We start from the raw sequence: 7,605 nt of genomic DNA on the forward strand, positions 1-7,605 counted from the left end.
ACTGTTATATGGAGACAATTTATACTTGCTGTGTGTGCAGGTGTGTTATCGGGCTCACCCGGACCAGACCGGGTATTTAAAGGTGGTGGCAGCGTATAATATTGGTCCAGTGGCTGAAAGCCCTCTAGTGGTTCCCAGAGGGAATTATAGGTATTCCTTTAGGGACACCACATAAAAAAGTGGGGGGTCATTACAGTACTTTTGCTGTTTTTTGGATATTGTTTTTGACACCTTGCTTGAACTCTGATTATTCATGGTGTTTTGCCCCTTGTTGGATTTCGTTGACCGGTTTATCAATAAACCTTATTTATCTTCTATCCGCAAGCTCCTGGAATTCTGTCATCGCTCTGTGTTACACTGCCCTCAAATAATCTCAGCATGTTTGGCTTTCCATTGTCATTTAAAACCTAATGGATAAAAGTATGAAAATCAAGTACTTGCTCACCAGAAATGAGTCCATTGCAGATTCTCAGTCTGATCCAAGTTCTGCCACTGCTCCTGATTACTGAAGGTGGTGTCATACTTGCAGTCAGTATTTATACATTGAGACTGAAAGTATTTGGAGCAGTTGGACGTTTTTAACACAATAATTCTTGTTTACTGGAACAAAGGGCTTAGTGTAACTTTAAGTTTAAGATTCTTTCACTTCCTTGTCTTAAGTACTCCATTGCCACATCCACTGTGTTGTCCTCGTCACCTACAAAAATAATAAAGAAATAAAGTCATAAACTGAGATTATTTTAAGCCTTACAGCATATCAGTGGGCTGTTTTGAACAACAGATCATGTTTACCACACAGCTTCTGATTATTTTTTCATATTTCCATTCAGTTTTTGTTCATTGAAAGTATTTGGAGCAATTCGCAAGACTATTCTTATTTATTGGAAATGAGTGGGGTAATTTCCTTGTCTGCTGTGAGCCCATCATTTAAATGGGTTCTCATCTTTCTGATTCATGTGAAGTTTGAGATCCTGAAATTTTCAAACTTCATTTAGACACTGCTTGTATCACAGTAAACTACATTGGGGAACAAACCTCTGCTTTTGTCAAACTACAAAATTAAGCTCCATTCAGAAACATCCTAACTCTGAAATTTTATCTTATCTGTTTGTTCACCATGTTAACTTCAGTTAGAACTGAATTTAGGACAGTAGCTCTTACAGAACAACAGCTCTCTTAACTTAGCCCCAGATAGGAAAAGAGCATTACAGAAGTAGCCTAACCAGACAAAACCACATTGCTGCAATCCAGACCCGTCATGCACTGAAAACATTTGGATCATTATGAAACTAGAAGTACAACAAAGGAGACCTCAGACGGTTGAGCAGCTGAAAGTCTATAACAAACAAGAATGGGAAAACATATCACTTTTAAAACTAAAGCAATTGGTCTCCTGTTATTAAAAGAAGAGGTGACGAAACACTTTGGTAAACATGCCCCTATCCCAACGTTTTTGAAAGGTGTTGTTGGCATCAAATTCAAAATGGTCTTATATTTAAAAAAAAAAAACAATACTGTCCCAACTTATGTTTTAAATGTTAATTTATACTGTTTGCCATTCTGTTGAAAATACAGTGACATTGTATTTAGGCAGATATGACAGGCAGCATAACAAGTTCATTAAACTGGCATTATGGCATCACATTGTGCTGCAGTAGCAAAAGAAAAAACTGAAAAGCTTCGAATGGATAAAAGGACTTAAAAGTCTAATTTAAAGCCTCTGAAAAGTGGCCAGCATATCTTTGGTTTTCTTTGAGTTTGTGTTGTGTGGTGTATGAAAATAAAACTAAATGGCTGCTACAACCCTGAATGCTGCCTTCAGCATCCTCTTTGTGGATGGGATAGCACATGATGTGTTACATTGATGCCAAAACCCGGAAGGAGGACAACAACACTCCAAAGGAGTCTCAATGGAGGCCATCAAGACCCTCGTACACCTGCATCTGGTCGGCTGGAGGGAGCTAGAAGCTCAGTATTATACTAATAGTAACATCAATGATAATAGTACTTGTAAAAAAAAGAAGAAAGTTTAATTTGTTTGAATAGTTGTTTCTAAGAAATGCTTTAATGTTTTAGATGTGTTTGTGATAAGAGAAGAAGTTCAGCATAAAAAAAAGACAAAACATAAGGTTGAAAACAAATACATAGTTTTAAAAAGAAAAATAACATCCAAAGTTTAGATAGGACATACTCAGTGAACATGTGCTCAGGGCAACCTAATATTAAGTATGTCATTTTTTTTTTTTTTCATTTTCTTCTTGATTGGACAGATATACGAGTTCTTTAGCTAAAGTCTTTTGTGACTGGTTCCTGTCTAGAGGGTGGGGGTGTTTGTGCAAGAGAGAGAGTGAGCTTACAGATGGCAGAGGTATGGCAGAAAATAAATGATTTACTAGTTTAGCTGGAGTAAAATAGACTTACCACCTGCAGTAAGTGTTGGACAGCAAAGGTAGAGCAAAAGCACAGGGTCCTGTACATATTACTTGCTTTTAACTTTAAGTATTAACTTTAAAGGGCAGTGGTACACTCACATAAGATAAAACATATGTACTGAAAAGAATAAATAAAAAGGAACACAGTATGCAAGAGTTTCCTCGTTCCTAGTTCTTATTTTTTCAAAAACATTCTCAGTATTTGATCAGGACACATCAGTTTTTACTTTGGCCTTATTTGTCCAGGTCATTGTACATTTCAGAAGAGTAATGTCCTGAAAATAAGTAAGATGTGCAGGAAAAGAGGGTTCAAACCATCTTTTCAGTATTGTCTTTATGGATAATCAGAAAATCGGTAACGCTTTACATTAAGTGTTGGCTAAATAACATGAAGTAATGCCTTAGTTAACATGAGCAAGACATGAAGGAATGCATTAACAATGGTTAACTAATGTTGAGTAAACATGTTACAACTTCATTAGTTTGTGTTTTCATACGACATGTTGACTCATTAAGTAATGCATTTAACATAAACAACAACTGAGGTTCTACATTGATAACGGTTAATTAATGTTAAATAAACATGTTACAACTTCATTAGTTTGTGTTGTAGTGTTTTGCTTATGTACTGCAATACACACAGAAGCATATCTAACATACATTAGAATATAGCATATTAATGTAAGCTTTTATATATAAAATAATAGTAATATTACCTTGCACTTGTAGCACCCATGTAGCTGCAGTTACCACCTAGCGTAGCTATCTGCATTATGTTCAGCAATATAGCTGGTTGCCAAAAACTGCAACGCTACTGATAGGCTGCAATTGGTAAAGCTGCAATAAGGCTATGGATCAGTATATCCAGGTTCAGTGAGGAGGTGAGGTGTATAACAGCATACAAAGGAAACTGTGGTAAAGTTTCAAAAGGAGTGGACACTTTACTGTGGGATGAAGGTAAGTGTATAGAGTTTCAGAAAGTAAAGAAAACTAAAGACTATATTCTTAGCTTTTTTATTACCTTTTGCATCTAAAATAAAACATTAAAGTTTAAAACATTAAAGTGAGAGATGTGAGCAACAAAGAAGCAAAACAGGAGCTGAACCACCTCAACAGGATGATACAATGAAACCCACACAAGCAACTAAACCTTAATGACTGAAATGGAACTGAGGGAAAAGCAGGGAGAAGTAAAAGTGTTATCATTTAAAAATAAAGTACAAAGTACAAAATACGACATCAGTAAATGGAGGTAAGCAAATAAAACAAGTTAGTGGCTACTATTTGTAAATGCATCATTTCAGCCAATTAAACCATTGCTTAACATTGCTTTTTAAGCATTATGTATAGCTGCAGTACATAAGCAAAACACTACAACACAAACTAATGAAGTTGTAACATGTTTATTTAACATTAGTTAACCATTATCAATGTAGAACCTCAGTTGTTGTTCATGTTAAATGCATTACTTAATGAGTCAACATGTCGTATGAAAACACTAATGAAGTTGTAACATGTTTACTCAACATTAGTTAACCATTGTTAATACATTCCTTCATGTCTTGCTCATGTTAACTAAGGCATTACTTCATGTTAGTTAGTCAACACTTAATGTAAAGTGTTACCAAATGTGTTTATTTATTTTTTTTGATGAGTAGAAAGCCATTCTGCAGAGTCATCAATACAAGGAAAGTCCAGGGATCTTTATGTACACATTTTCGCAAAATATTACAGAGAGTATCTTGAACATCCATGAAAAAACCTGGCAAAATAAACTCTTCTTTGAGATGCTGAAATTATTTGAAACCCTCCTCATTAAAAATATATTTCAGGCCACAAATGCCTTGTTTAGAAAAAACTTTATATGCAAATGGATTGTTGCCTGTATTAAACTCACTATTTTGCTCTGCTAGTTGGTGGTTTCTTAGGAATCCTTGCAGAGGACAGGTCCTGAAGTCTAAAGGGATGAGCATGTTAGCTTCCATACAGTATCATGGTACAGTAGAATCTGCATTATTGCATTTTTAATGCATTATAAGTTTTCAAAAGACTAATTTGAAATGCCAGTGAATATCAATCCATAGTAATTTCAGACCATAGCCCCCTTTTGATGAGGATGGGCATTCCGGCTGCAGTATCTAATTACCGCCCAAGGAGACTCAACCCCCTTTTTCTTTCCGAAGAATGTTTTGGAAATTTTATAAAATCTGAGATTGATTTTTTCTCACCCATAATCAGATGGGGTGCAGTCTTCAACTCTATTGGAGATGTTAAAAGCATGTTTAAGGGGTCAGATTATTTCATACTCTGCAATGTGTGAGAAAGTGGAAAAAGAACGCCTCAGGCAGTTAACAGATGATATCTTGAAGCTTAATACAGTATACAGTCATTCGCCTACCGATGACATACTTAAACAACGACTGGTACTCAAAATGGAATTTGACCTTCTTTCGACATGTCACGCAGAAAAACTTATTTGAAAAAGCTGACAGCTCCTGTGAGCACGGGGATAAAGCGGGAAAAACTTTAGCACAACAATTATGTCAAAGGACCGCCAGCCAATATATCCCTGAAATACCATGAACAAGGTTTAAAACATACAGACAATTTAAATATAAATTTGTGCTTCCATCATTATGGGTGGTCTCTTTCACTACTTCCCCAGTTCTTTGTTTATGTGGTGAAGTATAAATAAGTATCTGGTGGCTTTATAGTGAAAGTATAACAACCATCAATGTGTAGTTGTGGGGCAGTCGTGGGCTGGAGGTTAGGGATCTGGCCCTGTGACTGGAAGGTTGCCGGTTTGAACCCCAGGGCCAGCAGTCCATGACTGAGGTGTCCTTGAGCAAGACACCTAACCCCCAACTGCTCCCCGGGCGCTGTGGATAGGGCTGCCCACCGCTCCGGGCAAGTGTGCTCAGTGCTCCCTAGTGTGTGTGTTCACTAGTGTGTATGTGGTGTTTCACTTCACGGATGGATTAAATGCAGAGGTGGAATTTCCCCGGTTGTGGGATCAAAATGTATCGCTTATTTATTTATTACTGTTCCTCCCTTTACACATCAGAGCCACCTGATGGTGAAACCACATTAAGAGTTTTTTCATAATGTTGACATCCCTAGAACTGACATATTTAGCTGCAGAATTGAATTAGAGATTATAGAATCGATTAGGAGTATGCAAAATGGCAGATCCCTGGGACCGGATGGCTATCCATCTGAATTCTTTAAAATATTTTTTAAACAACTTGCCCCATTACTTCTCTCTGTGTTCCCGGAATCGCTGGCATTCCAATCTCTTCCTCCAACTATGCATGTAGCAACTATTTAATTCATCTTAAACAAAGACAAGACTCTTCTATAATGTAGTTCATATCACCCAGTGTCACTCTTGAACACAGATGTAAAGATCCTTGCAAACTTTTAGCCCACCACCTTAAAGAATGTCTTCCTTCCATCATTTCTACAGACTAGGCATCTCTAAGACATCTTTTAAACATTCTTCATAATCCATCTTCACCCCCTACCCCTGAGATTTTACCATCACTTGATGTGGGCAAAGCATTCGACAAGGTGGAATGGGCTTATCTTTTTTATATCTTTTTAATAGATGTATAGTTTGGATTTGGCCCAAAATGTATATGTAACTAGCAGAGCCTTTGGCTGGCTGTGAGTGTCTTGTGAGCCCTGCCAGCCCCCATAGTGAGAGGCACTGTGCTTGATGTTAATGGGGGAATGTCCCTGTTTAGGGTGCTGGCATGCAAGTTTATGCAATCCCCCCTTCGCCAGCACTTCTGGTGTATTAGTGAAAAGCTATTGGAAACAGCATTGAATGATCATAGCCATTTGTGGCTTTGTGGCTCTGCTACACTAGAGACAACAGGGTGTTGTCTTTATGCAGGTACGTAGTGGGGGCTACATGGGTATTGTGTTTTAGTATACAGTGGCTAATGTCTGTGTCTATGTAGGTGTATGGTGGGCTAACAGATGGTGAGCCTGTGCGTAGCGGCAGTTAAAGGTATTCTCACAGCTCCTTGAAGTAGGTAGTTGGGCCTGTGAAGCAACAGAGCTCTAGGCACTAACTTTCCTGCATGTAGGTTTGATGTGAGCGTTGCCATTGACCGGTCTAGGTGGTGCATAACCATTCAAACGTGCAGGTTCTGGAAGCAGCTGACTCGCCATTACCTTTTGGGTTTTTTTAAATAATTGTTTTAATACCTACATAGTACTTTGAGCCACTGCTGTTTTGTTTTCTCTTTTGTTTATTTTTCTGTTTTGTTTATCTGGATCTGTTTTTGTTTATCTTGACTTGCATCAGTTGTTTTGATTTGCTTTTGTTACATTTTGATTTGCGTTTGTTTGGTTATGTTTATGTTTATGGTTTTTTGTTTTCAAAATGTTATCTTTTGACTACTTAAGCTTTTAGGATATTTTAAAGTAAATACGTGTCCTCCGACATCAGCCGAATTAGTTTTATTTGTTTTGGGTAACGTATTGGCTGTGTAGCACCCCCTTTGGATCAAGTGGTCTTAGCATTTTTACATTATAACCGTGTCTCTTCTTTTTATAGGACACCTGAGTGTTTGTGGTATCCTTCTGGTGGTGGGATGCTCCTGTGGATGCTCCCTTTCTGTCTGTCACTCGTGGTTCACCTTACTTGCTGTGGTGTGTTCACATGCACTGCACTTTTGGGTGTGTGTTGGAGATTTTAGGTTTTTGACCAGGCTAGGCCACTTTTCTTTTATTTGTTTATTTTAGATTAATATTAATATACCAATGTTTTTATGGACTATTAATAAATGTCTCATTATCTCAAACCCATGTCTCTGGATGTCCTTCAGGCTTACCTGTGTGCTTAATTGCTCTGGTTTGTTGATGGGGTATTTCCAGGGGTGAAACTCCCCAGGTGGCGTAGTCGGGTTTTTACTTTACTAGCGGTCACATATAGCTTATATTAAGATTCTATATCCTTCCCCAGTAGCTGCAGTGCATATGAATAACAACTTATATGCGTATTTTAAATTATAGCACGGTACAAGACAAAGATGTCCACTATCTCCATCCTTGTTCCTTATTGCCATCAAACCACTTGTATTAGCTGTATGACAAAATAGGCATATTAAAGGAATTCATAGCGAAGATCAGGAGCACAAATTATCCCTTTATGCAAATTATT

Source organism: Pygocentrus nattereri, chromosome 6, assembly GCF_015220715.1.
Source record: "Pygocentrus nattereri isolate fPygNat1 chromosome 6, fPygNat1.pri, whole genome shotgun sequence".
Taxonomy (NCBI): domain Eukaryota; kingdom Metazoa; phylum Chordata; class Actinopteri; order Characiformes; family Serrasalmidae; genus Pygocentrus; species Pygocentrus nattereri.